Genomic DNA, 18398 nt, shown 5'->3' with positions numbered 1-18398 from the left:
ATACACACAGGCACGCCATCAGATTCGCACCTACGAATGGCTAGTCAGCGATGCACTAGTACACACGTGCTTAAACAAGTGCGCGCATGCTCGAATACATATCTGCAGGCGAGCTCGAAAGCATAAACGCGCACAAATTCACAAGCTTGCACAGAAGCCGTTTTTTTACACTAGCATCGTCAAATTCACTCTCTCCGGCTTTCTCCTGCAAACGCGTACGCGTAAGCACACACACCTGTTTGCACGCACTTCATCTGTCTTAAATGCTGATATTGATTGTTCAGGCTTGCTTACATCTTGCAACATATTAGCGAACAAGCCACTGTGTATTTCCAGAAAGCAAGATGGGGAAAATGACCTCTTTTCTAATTGAATTGTCAATAAACGGAATTTGCAATTACGCATTTGTAAATCAGTGTGCCTCCTGTTCCTATAACACATAAATAATGATAGAGTAATGTTCTATACATGATTACATCAATCTTAATTTCGCCACTCAGGCGACATACGTATGTTACAAACGTAGGTTTCAAATGCACGCTCCTCAGAGCTGACCCAACTCTCGGAACCGATAAAACACCGTCGACTGAACTGAGCAGAAGCTCTCGCAGTGTTAACCAGCTCTGTGGAGTACTGGAGAGGTTTCCATTTCAGTGCAGCTATTCCACAAAACTGGTGGTTTGAATCTTGGGCCGAACTGGGTATGAACAAGTGTTTCCGACACTTTAAGTTCTGCTTTTGGTCTTTTTACAATCTCTGGATTGTTTCAACATCAGCACACGGACTGATGGTCAGTGAGACAGCAGATGATCAGATGATCCGAAGCAGTGTTTCCTTTCATTACTTCCCTTCCAAGTGTAAATCATCACACGAAATCTACTGAGTCACATCTAGACATAAGAAAGTATTCTATATTCCATATATGTCCCTTTTAAGTGGAAAAGAGAACAGTGAGCGCCGTAGGCTGGAACGGAATTAAAAATGGCTCGGAATCCGAATTTTCACATCAGGCCTGGTCCAGGCTGTTAGTCTGAGTGATAAATTGCACACGGCTCCAACAGTCAACTTCTCTATACCTTGTGTGGCAGTAAAGACCAGCATTAACGCGTGCCGTCAGTAAAATGGGATGCTTTTGTATATATTCACTCGGGGTGCGAGGAACACTGAGAGCAAAATGCAAAACATCAGGTGAAAGCACACATACACTTCATCCGCAGGCAACATCTGGAGAAAATGACAAATGCAAAACCTACTTTTGTATAGCCTGAGTTGTGCATTGCATTCCTGAGAAAAGCATCTGCTACATCAATCAATGTAAAGGAAATACACACACACATAGTCCGAAACCGCTTGTCCCAAGCAGGGTCAAGGCAGACTAGGGCCTAACCCGGCAGCATAGGGCACAAGGCTGGAGGGGGGACTCAATCAACCCAGACGGGACGCGAGTCTGTCACAAGGCACCCCAAGCAGGACTCGAACCCCAGACCCACCAGAGAGCAGGACCTGGCCAAACCCGCTACGCCAATGTGCCCCCCTATAGGTAATATATGACCTTATAATATATAAGAGAAAAAAAATATCTATAAATATGAGAATCTATTAGAGAATATAAGAGAATGCACAAGAGGCAGCGTTAGGGAGAGAAAGCAGTGGTGGCTTGGGTCCGAGAGTGGCGGATCATAAGTCCCACTGATGTCATCATCTGGAAATACTGGTTTCACCATGGAATCCTGTATGGGGGTGGCTGTTGAATAAAACTGGGGGCCGTGTAGCGTTCACAGAGTTTTGACCGTGTTTCTTCAGAACTGTAACACTGATAAATCAACAGTTCGTAGCAGACTAGAGCACTGAAAGGGGCCTCAGCACATACGGTGGTGACAAAAGTATGTAGTGATGTAATGTGAGATTACAGCAATAAACAGATTCATTTGAAATTAACAGGCAAATTGTCCTGGTGTGAGATGTGCATGCTGACTGGGTGAAAACATCCAGCCACCCATTCTCATCATCCGCTTGTCCTGATCAGTGTTGCAGGGCTTTGGAGCCTATCCTGGAAACACTATGTGCAAAGCTGACGGGGGGGGGGGGGGGGGGTACACCATGGATGGGATGCCAGTTCATCGCAGAGATGAAAAAAGGTTTCATATAAAACCTTAAAAATGCAAGTGGAGCTGGTGATCCTCTGCTTGCTGAGTGAAAGCGAAGCTTGTGTGTGATGTGCTTGCTGGTACCTGTGGGGTCATGCGAGGGTCTCTGCACTGCCTGGACCAGGTGGCTGGGTCACACCATCGCAACGGTGTGCGAACGTTGTGCACAAGCCACTGTGCAGAATATGTGGAACTGCGAAAGGCCACGGTGGTGAGAGAACTCACACAAAAAGACGCTCGAGGCAGATTTCCCAGGATTCAAGGATTCGCTTCATCAATGGGACTAAAATTCAGAGAGAGGCTCCATAGGCATCATTATAGCCCTATTAATGCTATTGCAACAGCACCTACCGTTGAATTTACAAAGCTATAACAGTATGCAAAAAACCCCGGGGAAGTGAAAAATTATCTTAAGAATACCTCTTAGTGTTGTGGTTATAAGAACTGTGTGATGGAAGGTTCAGTGATGCTTTGAAAAGGCACATGAACACCTAGAGCAGGGCCTGGCAGAGAGGGAGAGCTGCAGGCAGAGGAGGTGTAATTAAGGTTGTGTGAGTTGCACAGAAACTTGCAAGGGTTCCAATACCACCCATAGGACTGTCAGGGAAGGTTACAAGAGGCGCAGAAATTCCAGGATTGGACCAGTGAGGTGTAAGGGTGGGGGATATGGTAAAAGAGAGTAACATTATAGCTAAAGGGCCCTTTTTTGCTCACCCTGCTCCTTCGCAGACATCCCTCCGGTGGGTCGCTCCATCCCAAGCTGCTGAGGTAAGAACATTGAGTTTTCCACTCAGTGGAGCACAAAGACTCGGGCTCCTTCCCTTCCCTGCGGTCCTCCCAGCAGCCCTTGGACAGTATACCTTTAAAGGTGCAGGATCCATGCTCCGTCGCTGAGCTGACGGTGCATCTGTTCTTGTCAAAGCCCATCCAAAATGAAGTGGGCAAGGTGGAGGAAGGTTCGTACTGCATCAGCCCTCCAGCCCAGTGCTCAGTCTGATGCTTCACCGGTGGTTAAGGAGAGATACCAGGCTGCATTGCACTCTGGACCCAAACCTACACTGATTGGTCCTCCTAACACGGTATCGGGTGTGCTCTTCACACAGCTGCCCTGGTACCTCCTTTCTCTTGTCCCACATGACCTCTGGGAGCTGTTAATACTTTGTGAAGGCTGTAAATCAATCAAAGTTTCCAAATAATTTCTTTCTCACCTTGCTTTCTTACAAATGAGAGGGAGAATCTGTCCACACAGTGGTCATGGGTTGGGGACAATGATGATGGGACTCTTGAATCAGAAGTATCTGCTGCCGGTGGAGGTGTACAGTTTCACATTTCACATTACGGCAGTTGCATACATCAGTAATGATGCAATGGGGCAGAATAAACTTTCCAGTGTCCATGTAAGGCTTGTCTGACTTCTCTCAATTCTCAAAATTAGGATGTGAGAGCGGCCACAAGCTCCGATTTCCCCTAAAACATCAGTGTCGTGTTAATGTGGGAGAAACACTTAAAAATGTGACAGTGTAAAATCTGAGCAGCATGTATACAAATTATAGTAAAGAAGGCAATACCAGTGTAGGGGTTGGGCACAAGACTTAGTACGAAATGTACCATCGCTGGACGTGTGGTCTACACATTCACGTTTCCCTGGCCTGCTGGGGGATAGTGGTCCACAATTCAAGTTCCGAGAACGGCACACTTCTCTGTCACACGGCCAGTGGAAGTTCACACTTAATGCCGCCCACTTTCAGGTTCTATGTTTAGGTTAGGCTCCGTCTCTGAATTTAGAGTAAGGAACGTCTTTTTTCTCCTCCTCTTTGAAATGACAGCAGCAGAATCATTATCAAAACAGCGAGGCTGGCACGGCTCTGAAATTATTGCTCTCTCATTTTCGTATCATTTTGAAGTTGCATTTTATAATTTGACAAATGTAGATAGTGGATTGCTTCATCTTTTCCCCCAGAAACACGTCACTGCGGCTCAGATTGATGGGCGTTATGTTTTACATAACATTAAAGAGAATGTGATCATAATCAAATTAAAGTTTGAGAAAAAAAAAAGGCTTCATTAAAGGAAATAAAAGAAGTAGCATTGTCTGTCTTGAAGTTTGTTAGGGGTTATGAAGTGTGTGGATACAAAGATCTAATGAAAATTTAACATTTGACATCATTAATTTCAATTTGGCAAATAGCGATTTGAAAGGATGCATTTCGGACTGCGCTTCAGCACCGAGAAGTTGACAGTGCGATAGGGGAAATGTTATCCTACTTTTCAAAGATCCCGAGGAGACAAAATACTGTTTTAAAACCACAATAAGATAATTATATGTGAGCATAAACTAATTACTTCTGATTTAATTCACATTTATATTAAACTGCAGTGTAACGAGTGGATGCCTCGGAGGAGGAGATGTAAGAAAGATTTCAATTAAAGCGGAGTGTGGGACCAAGTGTGTGTCGCTGGACGCAGGGCTCACTCTGGTCAGCCAGGGGCACAACGGGAGAGCAGGCGGCACCGTGATTAAAGACGCGGATTTGTGACCACAAGGTTGCCGATTCAATTCCGAGGACGGGGTCCTGATCCGGTTGTCTTGAGCAGAGCACTTAGTCTGATTTGGCCCTGTAATTGATCCAGGTGCATAAATAGGTACAACGATAAGCCTGTTTGACTATAAGTGGCAGCTTAGTTGTGCAATAACAGCAATGGCCCTGCGGCCCAACTTGCTGCTCTCACCAGGTGTTCGGTTCCTCACCTTGATCTCTCCAGCGCTTTGATGCAAAGCTTTCCAGACTGCACTGTTGAACCATGGGCTGGAAGAATGGGTGAAAAAGACTTGAAATAGGTTGTTGAAGATCAGTAACAGGTCAGAGCCTCCAGTCTGACCTCCTGAGAGACAGGATGGTTTTTTTTTTCCCTCCACCAGCAGAAGAGTAAAATGTGAGAGTGGAGATTCTTCTGTCTTTCTCATTAGTGTTGGTCTCCTTCATTAGCACCGGTTTCTCTTGTTAGCAGGAACGCCACCCTGGGCTCTGGCACGTTCCCTCTTCGGCTCCGAACGATTGCTCCCAGCAGCATTAAAAACATTGTTTATAATACGTTCCAAACAGCGTTTCTGCATTGGTGATTTTTAGTTACTGTAATCTGATTATTTTAATGGTCTCGCTGCTGACCGAGGACGCGGCGGCTGAAACCCCCAGGGAACGCCACGGCTGAACGATTTGCAGAAGCCTTCTCCACACACTATAAATGGCCAAGGTTGCCATCCTCTCATGCAGCTTTGTGCGGACTTGGTCTTCAAACATGCATTCCCCTTCCGCCCCCTAACACTGCCCTCCTCCCTATTTCAGCTGCCACTGCATGAAGCGCTTATGTAAAAATTCTTATTATCACGCAACACTTCAGTGCATTATCTGTGAAATGTAATAGTTTGATATGGTTGATTTGAATTTTTTTATTATTATATTTCACATTATATTTCCTAATTAATTGAATACAGTTGTGTATTTTGCTTCAGGAGCCTGGAGTGTCGCTTATTAATAATGAGGCGAACTAGGTCATGGACACGAGGAAAACTCAAGTTTTACAAAGTTCTCGAACAATGGAATAACGGGCTGAAAGGCTCTGAGGGGGAGCCTGTTTAAATTGATTTGAACAGCGCTAGCGTGAAATGCCGTGTACGCTCCCTCAACATGTTTTGTTTCGTTCCCCTCTGTGTGAACAATCTGGGTTGAGTGCAAAAGTTGGGATGGGATGGAAGACAACGCATCCCTCTTCTGCTGTTCCACAGAATAGGTACGCACAGGTAAGCCCAGGCCTGGCTTCACGTGAACACAGCGGTCTAGGGTGTCCGTGGTGTCAGGTTGGGTCAGCTGGATGACCGGGTGGTTTGGCGGGGGGGCGCGGGGGGTTACTGCTAATCAACTGACATTTATTACAGATAACAGAGAGACACCATGAACTAATAACATCACAGACCGTTATCTGGCCAGAGGCATCACTGCCTTTTCTGGTGTAGCACAGGGGACAGAGGAGTGACAAACAGCTTTTCCACCAGAGAACTTGAGATGTTTCCAGTGAATAATTTCTCTACAGAGAGATAAGAAATCCGTAGGGAATTTTACTGGGAAACCTAACGACTCGCACGCTGTAACGGCGGACTTTGCCCTAAAGAATTTCGAATTCCAAACCCACAGAGACTCGAGCACTGTGAGTGCAGTTGGTCTAATTCATTAACTTTTAATTAACAGGCGCTAATTAACACAGCAACTCTAGTAATGTTAAAGCTGTGCAGCTTTTTTGAACATTCTGGGCAGGACCAAACAACAGGCGTCTCTAGTTTGTTGAGTTGTCGCTTACTTGTCTTCTCATGCGCGATAATCAAAGGGATGAAAAAAATATAGTCATTGCCCTTCTCATTATTGCATTGGTTAATTGGTGTTTAATTGTTCCATGAAGCTCTTTGTGTAGACAACTTCTTGGAAGCTCAGACCACTGGGGCTTCGTGGAGCAGCTCTCCGAGGACACGTTTCCATAGCGCTGCGGATTTGGGAAAAAACGGCCAGGTTTCGGTCTGAATGGCGCGGGTCCGCACAGAGCAGGTGTTTGGGTCTGCACCCCGGTTCAACTCACCCACGCCCACCGCCCCAGTGCCTGCTCCCTCGAGTTTCACCTGCCTCTGGGTTTTCATTTGGCCCGTGGGTAATTTTCCTCCCTGGCCGCTGCGTCCCGCTGTGGTGTTAATGAGGTGGCTGAATCACAGGGATGTGTGTGTGTGTGTGTGTGTGTGTGTGTGTGTGTGTGTGTGTGTGGAGAGGGTTCGAAAGAACTGCAGAGAAGAAGGAAGGCTGGGGAAAGGGGATTCAGCAAAACAAAACACTAGCAATGCATAGCCTTGCTTGTCTCCACGCGCCGAACGCAAATCAGTTCACATCCCGGAGCCCGAGGCTGTCTTACACACTGAATACATTACGGCCCCTGACGTCTTTCATCTTTATTTCCAAACTAAATAGCTTAGGTGCGCCGACGGCTAAATCGTTTTATGACTCATTGGATTGATTTTTTTTTCCCACAATATTTTTTTCCCGTTCTTGTTTTATTCATTTCCAAAAAAAAAAAAAAAGCACAATCCAGTTGATGCATGGTTCTGCCCCACTTCCATGGGGTGATGGAGATGCCTGAAAACTCACTCGGTATAGTTTGTGTTCCCTGGAAGGACAGAGGGGTTTCGGCCAGGATGCGTCTGTTCCCAGCAGGGCTGATTTTGGGGAGAGCGACCGGGCTCGTGTGGCGCCATTGTCATTCTGTTGTTGCTGTAGTTGTTGCACTTACACATAGCAAATTATATTTATACATTTATTCAGCTGGACGTTTTACTGAAGCAATTCAGGTTAAGTACCCTGCTCAAGGGCATATTCAGCACGGTCTTGAGAGTTTGTGAGCGAGAAAGAGCAACTACACCCCCAGCTGAGAACAAGTGAGCCCTTTGTCAAACACCAGAGTACATCCAGACACCTGCCTCCTTCCAGAAAATTCTAACCCGAGTCCTGACCACACTGAGGCCTTTGAAGCCAGGTTTTTGCTTAGGATTTCCCTGGAATAAAGATGCTTTGGATAAGTCTGTTGAGTAAACATTTTGACAAACTGCGCAAGTTGAAAGTGAAAGAATCCCACTTTATCCTTTCATTTATTGGTTCTTCTTATAGATAGAGAACCTGCTTCTGCAAGAGCCCTAGAAGGATCCAACCATTTAACATGTAAAGGGAGCACCCCCTCTATCACTGTGTGCTCCAGCAGCAGCTGGCAGCAACGTAGTGGGTCGTTGTGTGCATTGAGTTATGTTGTATTGGGACAGCTGGTAGCGCGGAGGTTGGAACTGCTGCTTTCGGACCCAAATGCTGCAGGTTTGAATATCGCCTCCGGCTGTAGTACCCTTGAGCAAGGTACGTACCCCAAATTGCCCCAGCAAAATTACCCAGCTGTACAAATGGGTAAATAATTGTGGGCTGATTAACATTGTAAGTCGCTTTGGAGAGAAGCATCAGCTAAATAAATGTAAACTATGGCAGCTCAGTGGCCCAAAATGAAAGCACTAGGTGCTACATACGCAGGAAGGTGTTGGGAGTAGATCTTTGGTTTCTTATGGGGACAGATCCAGTGTGGACATAGCTGGTGAGGATGAAGCTGTTTCACCTTAGGTGAAAAACACTGCTTTTCCTCAGCTGGCAGGAAGATGGAAAGGGGTGATTCTGAATGTCCTGTTTGCTGTGCTGGTTGCCACCTCTCGCTTTTCCCCTCCCCGGTCGTTTTGTTATGGGAAGTCTGACTTAAATAATTCATGAACTGCAGTATGTAGGATTATACTTGTTAAAAAGTAATGAGGCGTTGCAATAATAAAAGGTTGTCTTGTATTGTGTTACCGAGTGTCTCTCTCAGGCAGAGGTGGCTCCTGGCCCCGGCTTCTCGGGGAATGGGATTTTGACTCGTGGCGTGACGGAAAGCGGAGTAAAGGAAAGCGACGGGGGGAAAGAAGAACAATGTGAAATCAAAACAAACACAAAAAAAAAAACAAAAGAGACTCGTGCACAGGGCCTCTGCGCGGGCTCTGGGAACGAGAAGGCTAAACGCTGTCATGGATAGTTTTATATTAGAACCATGGAGAAGCCGTGTCGACGCTCCAGCTGTACACAGCGCCGTTTTAAAACGGGTGTCACAAAGGGATACCTTTGATATCTCTGCGCTTTTCTGGCTCTAATCAGAAGGAGACGGTGTGCTTGCAATACAGTGACAGGACTGTGTGGGATATTTCTTTCTATTATTTAAAAAAAGACCAATGTTTTATGTCTACCTTGTTGTAGATGAGAAAGACAGCAAGACATTGATGCTTTAAAGCTCTAAACCCCAAATGCCTACTGCAGGGAACATGTCTGTCAGAATTATGTTTTATTTGCTCGGCTGACACCTTTACGGAGAGCCACCCACGGCACTTACAAAAATTTCCTTGTAAAATCACACAGGTGTGTTCCAGGTGGAGCAGGAGTGGCAGAAACTCATCTCGAACCATGGACTCCAGCTGGGCGCGATGCCCTTTGCGTGTGAGCGATCAGCGTGCTCGGCTCCTTTCAATCTCGTCCAAACGATTGAACGCAAAGCTAGTAAATATCATGTAGCCGTACCATGGTAAATGATGACAGAGGATGTACAGTGCTGTTGGAAATGCTCACACCGCTGGAAAGAGCTGAAGAGCAGCTCCCCATCGCTGTGCTGGGGAAACAGGTATTCCCCCCACCCACACATTCTACCTGTTCATCATCACAGTCATTATCTAACACATGCCACCTCATTAATTATTGATTAACTCCAGGTGGCATCCTCACGCTTCCCCACACACATGCGTGGAAAGAGAGCGTGAGAAAGGAATATCGGATAAAACAGAATGACACACTATTCTTTACCAATGACCCCAACCCCGATAACCCAGGTAATGTTGTGCTGTGGTATCCAGCCCCACTGTTACTGTATTCAGTGCATTTTCTCAAAAGCCAGGCACCTGACCAAAGGCTTGCAGGATCAAACGCTGCACGGGAACTGTAAATGCACCCCTTGGGAAAACGTACAAGAACTATTTCCCTCGGATTTGCCCTGAGATGTCTAAATGAGTAAACGAGTAAAACCGGCAAACCGTTGGGTACGCCATAGCTTCGGATAGAAGCTTCTCCCAGATAAGCCCAGCATTTTTCAGTGCTATTTGATGTTTCGAGAACGCCAGCAAGGACCCAGGGAAAAACGTACCATTGGCTGCTATGGGTTACGTGCAATGATTTTTAAGTGGCAAGGAAAGGGCAGTAGGAACGGTACTGGTTAGAGCCATACTCTTGCAATCAAAGGACCTGGGTTCAAATCCTGTCTTCCATTGTAGTACCCTTGAGCAAGGTACTTACCCTGAATTGCCCCAGTAAAAAAACGCTGCTGTATAAATAGGTAAAGGGAAAATGACTTCAAGTAACTTAATGTGCAAACCTCGCATTCTATGGCACTTTCGAGAAAAGCATCAGCCAAATGAATAAGTAATAATAAAAAAAATCACTGGAAATAACATAAGCCGTGAAACACAAGATGGATGTTGAAGAGACAAATAACAGAGTTGAGATTAATGAAGTTCCCAGGGCACAAATTTTACAAAACCTCTAGATTAAGAGATCATGTAATCTGGTTAAACCTCCTAGAGGTTACTTGGATATTTCTAGGAGGATGATTGTGGCGAGTCGGTATTTGGGGGTTACAGTGAGTCACCTCCAGAATGAGCGATAAGACGGCTGTGCATTTCAGATCCCCACAATTCTTTTCCCGTTCCCATATTTCCCTGGCATTAAGCGTCCTGATAGAAAGTCGACTCGTGGCCTCATGCCCACCCAGTGCCCCCTTAGTCCTGACCTTCCAAGGAGCCACTGAAAACAGCCCCTGTGGCACTGACTCGAGTGGCAAGGCAGCCTTGCCGGGTGGAGGAGGTAGGTGTGCTGGCAATTGGGGTAGAGCAGCCTGGTAATTGCCGAGCCGTAGCAGCCCGCTCTAACAGGAGGCCCGAACGCCTTAGAAGTTAATGAGGGGGGAGATCAGTGGAAGAGAGAGGGAGATGGAGGCAGAGAGCGAGCGCAGAGCAGAGCACAGCAGAGCAGAGCAGCACGTAAGCTTTCTGGAAAACGTCTGATGACAGGTCGGGCGGAGAGACCGTTTTAATCAAGCGGCACTTTCCGTGCCTCTGAGACACGAAGAAAGGCGAAGGGGGATGTTGGAGGAGGGAGTGTGCACGTAGCTGGGGGTCCAGGTCTTTAGGAGGTTTAGGGATTCGGCTGCACCGAGGCAAAGCCAGTAAGGAGTAAGGAGCGGTCAGTGCGGTCAGAACGGGGGTTGGAACTCGTTCGCTTAGTGGTAACTCATCATCTGCCAAAGATCTCTACAGCAAGCAGGTGGCTCCTGTCAGCTCCTCCTTCCAGAACACAATTTTTGGCTCTAACACATTAACAACATAGTCATCCTAATGGCACGGCGATCACGCATGATTAATAAATATGGCTGACCTAGTTCTGGGAACTTTTTATGAAGTTTGAACACTGTTCGGTGGAGAAGTATGGGACTGGGCCTGTGTACAATCAAGTTTAGAATCAAGGTTTTGCATCTGGTGATGGTCATGGTGATGGTGAGGATTGGGGGGGTGGGGTGGGGTGGGGTTGCCAGTAGATGATGGATGGATGTAATGGGGCCCCCAGAGACTGGTCCCTTCTCCCCTACATCCTTGCTCAACAGTTCCCTTTGCCCCCCCCCCCCCCCCCCCCCACCCCCCACCTCCTTCTGTCTGCTTCAACATGTGAAGTGAGGGAAGCTCCCAGGTGTCTGTGCGGCCTGTCCATCACTCTGCTGATCGGAGGAGCGGGCCGCTTCATTGCCCTTCTTCCCACTGGAGCTCTTTTTCATTATTGGTTCTGTTTTTTTTTTACTCCCTCTGCTCCAGCCAATTTGTTCTCCCCTCACAAACATACTCACACTCACACACACACATACACGCTCAAAGAGTCCTCACTCGAAGAGGAGGATTCTGACACATCCAGACAGAAGAAGCAAAGTCAGATCCTATTCTGATTTTGGTTAGGGTATTTAAGGGGAGCGCTGCGCTTCTGGGTATGGGGGTCCTACGGGGGGGGGGCAGGATATTGAACACGATCCCTCTCGCGTTCGTTCTTCCGCTCATTTGTAACTGCACTCGAGAGCACACGGGCTGCTTTGCGGCTGATACAGTTTCCATCATCATCTCATTTCATCACAGCGTGCAATAGTTGAACCCGGGGCCCCGGGGAGCCGGAGCAGGACCCACCGCAACAGATCGGCGCCCGGTGCCGAGAGCCGCCACCAAAGACACATGGTCACTTCCATATTAAAAAACATGTTCATAGCATGACAGTGCTGAATACTGGATTGGTCACTTGCTTTTGGATTGATTATTTTTTTTTTTTTTTTTTACCATGGGACTCTTTCTGTGTGAAATCCCATAAAAGGTGTTTTTGAATTTTTTAAATCCATAAATAGGATTAAAATTCAAAATAAAGGAACTATGCATTTCTCAGAAATGGTATTTAAGTCATTAATTTTAGTTTTGTGTGTTCCAAGATTAAATGTTTCTCCTTTTTCACCCACAAGTTCCAAATCATTACTTTTATGGTCTTACGAAAAGATTTCCCCATGCTCTTTATTCGATATCTGATACACTTTAAAAAAACATAGTAAACAGAGGCACTAATAAACTGGGCATGTTTACCATTTCTCAAACAGCTTTAAAAAGGGATCCAGGAGATATGAAGAAATACACATTAAACATGCAGAAGATGAACTTATCGCTCCTTAAGGACACTGGGTGGTCGTTTTATATGTGTATCGCGAGGAGGAAATTCCCGAAGCGAACTTTGGGAAAAAAAAAAACTCCGGAAAAGGTTATTCGTGAGGAGGAGCGAGACCTCGCGGAGCCCTTCGCTGGCTGTCCAAGCGCATTTCCTCATTGCACTTTGCCCGTATCTTGAGCGCGGATAAACAAAACAAAATGTGCATTTGCATCGCTCCGCTCCTCCATTTTAATGAGGACGCCGGGATATCAAACGGCCTGTTAAAAGCGCGATAATACGATTCCTTCCGCTCCTCCCCTCTCTGCTCCCTCCGGCCGCAGGCGCGCCTTGCCGTGAGGTGTGCGCTCCGAGTGCATCGACGTGTTGTAACGGGGCCTAGGACACCCCCCACCACGAGGGGCTGGGTCTTACGTGAGTTTGAACGACTGGAGGCCCGCGGGACCCCCCGGGTGGGCCCTGTCAAGCCGGCACCCGGCCTGGCGCTGCGCTGTCTGCTCGCATCACTCACGGGTCGCTCGAGAGAGGCGGGCGCCAGCCAGGGACCTGGCGGCGGAGATGGGCTGCCACTGAACACTCCGGAGGTGGCCTGGTCGAAATAGAAACATTGAGACTGAGCAGAGGTGAAGGGTGGGGGCCACTCGTCCACGGTGAGGGGAAATCTGTGTGTGTGTGTGTGTGTGTGTGTGTGTGTGTGTGTGTGTGTGTGTGTGTGTGTGTGTGTGTGTGTGTGTGTGTGAGAGAGAGAGAGAGAGAGAGAGAGAGTATGCAGCGTGCGGTGACTGACCTCAAGTCCACATGCTGCCAAAGCTTAGACACAACAAACCGCTCGCGGACCACTGATCTCATCCCCCCACCCCCTCAGGCTAATTTATTTATTTACGTTTATTTTTCATCTGCTGTCATGTGTCCAGATGCAAGCTGTTCTGCTTTATCCCCATCGTTCTCGTTCACTCGGGTCGCAGGTGCTCTCAGCGGTGGTCGGAAGTTTCTGGTAACTTTTCAACCCGCCCGCGAGACCTCAGAAGCCACGGCAGTTTTTCTCATCGAGCTTGGCGGTTGAAAGGAAGGGGTGGCGTCTCGCTGCTGCTGAAGTGAGGAGCCCGAATGCTCCAAGTACCAAGGTGTACACACACACACACACACACACACACACACACACACACAGTGGGTCACATCTGCATGTTCCAGCTGGAGAGTGAGACAGAAAAAACATCCGCTCAGCTTTAACCAACGAGCGCTTGTCCAGTGCAGGGTTGTGGTGGTCCAGAGCCTGTCCTGGAACCATAAGTTGAGAGGCAGGGTATGGCCTGGACAGGATACCAGTCCATCTCTAGGCAAACGCACACATTCGCTCACTCGTCCGCACACGCACACAAAACGGCCAATTTAGAGTCACCAATTCACCCAAAACACTAGTCTTTGGACCGTGGGAGGAAACCAGAGCAGCTGAAGGAGATGTACACGAACGCGTCCAAACTCACAGCCCAGAAACTGTAAGGTACCCAAAGTACTTACAGCGCTACCATGCTGCTGCCAGAAAAAAAAAAAAAAGACAAATAAATAAAAACAGTTGAACGAAAGCAAACAAATCGCCAAGTCACCTCCCTTTAATTTGTCTCGACAACTCCTCTGATGACACGCACACAGCAATTAAGCCCCATAAAGCAATTCGATCATACTTCATATATGATGAATAAGCCACCCAACGAGTGAAAACCGTAACGCTCACGCAGATCTGTGTAATTAAGGCAGGGTTTATGGCATTAATCATACGAGAGGTTGGGCAAAGAAGGGTCTGCGATGGCAAGGAAAGACAGGGCGGCATCCGAGTGGTCTTCGTGTCAGTTTGGAACATGTTTGGTCGTAAAAGAGCAGGATGCACAAGGCGGAAATCAAGAGGAGTCGGCAGCCCGCTCTTGATGGCAGTAAGTCCTTAGACAACCGGGGCATCTGTTCATACAGAGGGTGAAGCTCATTACAGATACGACCGAGTTCTTCGTACCTTTGTAGTTACGCGAGTCCATTCGGCCCGTTTGCGCTTCCATCGCTTCTGCGGCCGACCCGCGTGCGGCGCAGCGTTTACCTTCTCCGCGTCCGCCGAGCGACCCTCCCCTCCCGCCCCTCATTGTACGAGTTGCGGAGTGTTCGGCTGGCACGGTGCGGTTGGCGATCCTTCATTCGAGCAGCACGGTGCGGTTTTGTCGCAACGGGAATGTCTCGATTTAGCTACGTCGCGCTTGCGGTCGGGCAATATGAAATAAAAAGCTCACTGCTCTTAAAATGGTCAACCGGCGCCGCGGCCCGCACGGCTCAAAGCGAGGGCAGCGCTGTTGAATTTCACCAGGTTTGTTTAGTCCCCCGCTACACTGCGCTTTAATATTTTTTATTAGTTTCTGCCACATGCCCTCCCACTTTCTCCCGGAGCCTCTGTGTTTTGAATAGAGTCACATTCCCGTTTCTATGGCGACTGGGAATTCAAGGTTAGGGTTATTAAAGAGACATTAAACAGAGGGTAACCACCCCCAACCTGTTGAATCACTGTAAAACTGTGATCACATACCCTGACACAACCTTGACAGCGGATTTGCAGCCAAAGGCTCGTTCATAACGGCAGCGGCTGTGACAATTATCGGAGCGAAGCAGACCGCGGACGAGCCTAAGATGACGGTCGTCTTGGACCCTTGATGTCCCTCCAGTTCCCATGGTTTGCGACTGGTTCTGCTTCTGTCACCAGCATCAGTTCGCTCTGGAGTCAAATATGGTGCTCAGCAGTAAATCCTGGTCCTCCTCCAACTAGGGGTGAAGGTTACTGCTTTGGAAAAAGGGGAAAGAGCCGCGGCGTGCATTTCTGTCAAGTTGTTTCGCTAGGAACAATGGCCGTGTTTTTATTATAATTTTGGGTTCATGTACAGTTTGTAATTAATCCACCCGAAGCAGACTTGACTTTTCAAGGGTCCCAGTAAGATCTAAGCCCTCGAGGAACAGAGGCTTAATTCAGTTATCCCCTGGGTCACTTCACAGGGAATGCAGCATTTTCTTGAAGACGCGGGGGTGAGAGCCCAGAGAGAGCGGAAAAGAAAACCCGGCGGCCCAGAACTAAATGGGAACATTGCTATTGCTTTCCTAATTAATGAAATGCAGCGTTTTGCTGGAAAAACGGACAAGAAGCTAATCGGGAACACGGAGTGTCGGAATGAGCCCGTCGAGGGGGTCCGAGAGCTCGGGCGAGACGTTCCCAGGAGCGCTTGCTGCGGGCAATAAAGCGTACTGCCTATAGAGGGCGCCAGCTCTACTGTCCAACAGCAAATGCCCTCGTCGAACGTAAGCGCACATACGCGAAACAGGAGGTCTAGTGGATCTCGGAAAGTAGGTGCCTCTCATGTCACCGCAATGACATGATACCTCTACCTTGGCTTGCCAAAAAAAAAAAAAAAAAAAAAATCAGCACCCTGATGTTACACTGATTCATGGTTATTTTTATTGCTGTTACCGTGTGTAGCTCGGTGCATTATATAAATGCTTACATTATGTAACTTAGCGATGAGAGTCATGATGGGAATTGGCAATAGGACAATTGTTTTTCCTTCGCTCTAATGAGTACCCCCTCCACTGTTATTCCCGCGGCGACAGCTGCGCTGGGACCTGATGCTCGATTCCCCAGTTTTTGAAAGTAACGACTGCTTTGCTGGCAGGAGTTAAGGATATGAGGCTGCTGGCAGGAAGAGAATCTTCTCGAGACCCTCAGTTTTCTTCCAGAGCAAATTTCTTCACATCTTTCTGAGCACAGGCCTTTAAGCGAGGATTTTGAGGATTTGGGAAATCAATAAGCAGATGTACAATACATTAGTAGTAGATTTAGTATTAATATTATTATTGCAGTCGATATTCCACAGCGCGTGTCTCAGACTTTAGATAACACCTGGGTTTGAGACTGTCTTCTCAATATCATTCATTTGACCCCCGATTTGCAGGGTCAAGTGGAAATGCAGAGATTATTTTTATTCTTTTAGAATTCTGCATTCTTTCGAGACAGTGAAGAGCGCAGTTATTACATCTCAGTTGTCTGCCTGGAAATGTTCACCTGGCTTTCCAATAGGTGTAACTGTACAGTTATTTTAATTTTGTACTGATGCTAAAAACTAACTGAATTCAGATGTGAGGTATTCCTGAGGGTTCTTTGATACAAATATCAGTATCTTTCAGATAAAATAGGACACACGCAAGTACCGAAGAAATGTGCTGTCAAGGCTTCCAGTGCAGGTTGTCACCATCCAAATATTTCATTTTCGACAGATTCGTTTAAAACTTCGCATCTCTTATTACACGATCCCGCTTATTCTCTAAGCAGTTCTTTATAAACAAGGTGAACTCTTTAAATACTGTTGCAATCTATAATTTAATTTCAGTCTCATTAAATGTACTGAAGAAAAATAATTAAAACCTGCACTTTTGTAAAATATAAACTCATTAAATGCAAAAAAAAAGATAATAAAAAGTTAAATGAATTATTATGATATGCCTGCCCTTTCAAGTGTTATGATAAGTAACAGAAAAAAATATGTTATTAATTTTGTTTACACTGCGCAATGTGCCTGTTCTCATTAAATGTGAACATAATTGAGTTGTCATGATGGAACTTTTGAGGAGACGGAAAGAGAAGTTTTCCAAATGGTTCCCCCCCCCCCCCCCCCCTTTTTGATATTTACAATTCCAAATGCAGAATTTAGCAATGTTGTACCAATGAATTAAGTACAGGGAAACAAATGCATAATTACTATGTCTCATTGACATTTTCCCGAAAACGTGCTTTATTAAATCGCGTGATCATAGGCCTGGAGGTACGGTAAAGTTCCCAGTGACAGCTGAAGAGCATGAAGGAGCGATTTCAGACATTATTCATGGTTTTTTCCTCCCATTTCAGAATCCGGAGGGAAAGAAATTTATTCCGACAGAAATGAGGCGTGTCGTCTGCTCCTCCGTACAGCTCGGCCCGTCACCGTCGAGTTCAAAAAACGCCGATGCAAAATAGCGTAATCACCTCCAAAACGCACTTTTTTCCCTCCGCTTTCGACACCGCTACGGACAGACACGTTTTTTGCTCAGCCGGACTCCTCGCGGACGCTCGGGCCCTTGGCGGCCGGCGGACGTCCACTCGAGGAGAAGCAGCAGATGTAACTCTCCGAATCCCCCAGCCGGAGGAGTTAATAATCATATTTCGCTGTCTAGAAAGATAACGCAATAACGGTTATACGTTTTCAGCGCTCGGAACGACAGCGTTGAGAGAACCGCACAAGTTCTGTCGGCTTTTTGATGCGAACTAAAACTCTGTGAACTTCAATATGCTTTCATATATTTTTCATTAGCTGCAACAAAAACTCGAGGTATTCTCTCAGTTATGGCGCGAACTGTCTGATTAGGTGTATGCTTGTACTCCTTTCTGTGTAAAATCCCAAGCCATATGTTCCACTAGCGCTTTCAGTGAGATCATTTGCAGGAAAGATTTCATATATGTAAAAAAAGGTTATCAATATTAGAAAAACTGACTTGTCAAAAACGCAGTAACAGGCTGAGAAAGTGAAGGAAAATCTCCTTTTCATCTCAGTCTCTTTTTCTTTGTTTTTTTTTTCCCCGCCTGCAATTTACTGTAAATCGAGATCTTTATAGATCATTTTACCTCTATCCTTCTACAGAGCGTTCAAGACCAAGTGGTATTGATCATCATTAAAACATTTATGTTATTGTAGCTGGAGTCTTCAGTAGTAGGATTGAAAACAGTAAAACGGCAATAATAAAATGAGTTGTAAAGTATAGATTTTTTTCAACATCTTTCTCTGCCTCTCGCTCTCTCACACACACACACACACAC

Source organism: Scleropages formosus, chromosome 13 (genome assembly GCF_900964775.1).
Source record: "Scleropages formosus chromosome 13, fSclFor1.1, whole genome shotgun sequence".
NCBI classification, from domain to species: domain Eukaryota; kingdom Metazoa; phylum Chordata; class Actinopteri; order Osteoglossiformes; family Osteoglossidae; genus Scleropages; species Scleropages formosus.
Note: the sequence above shows the minus strand (reverse complement) of the source record.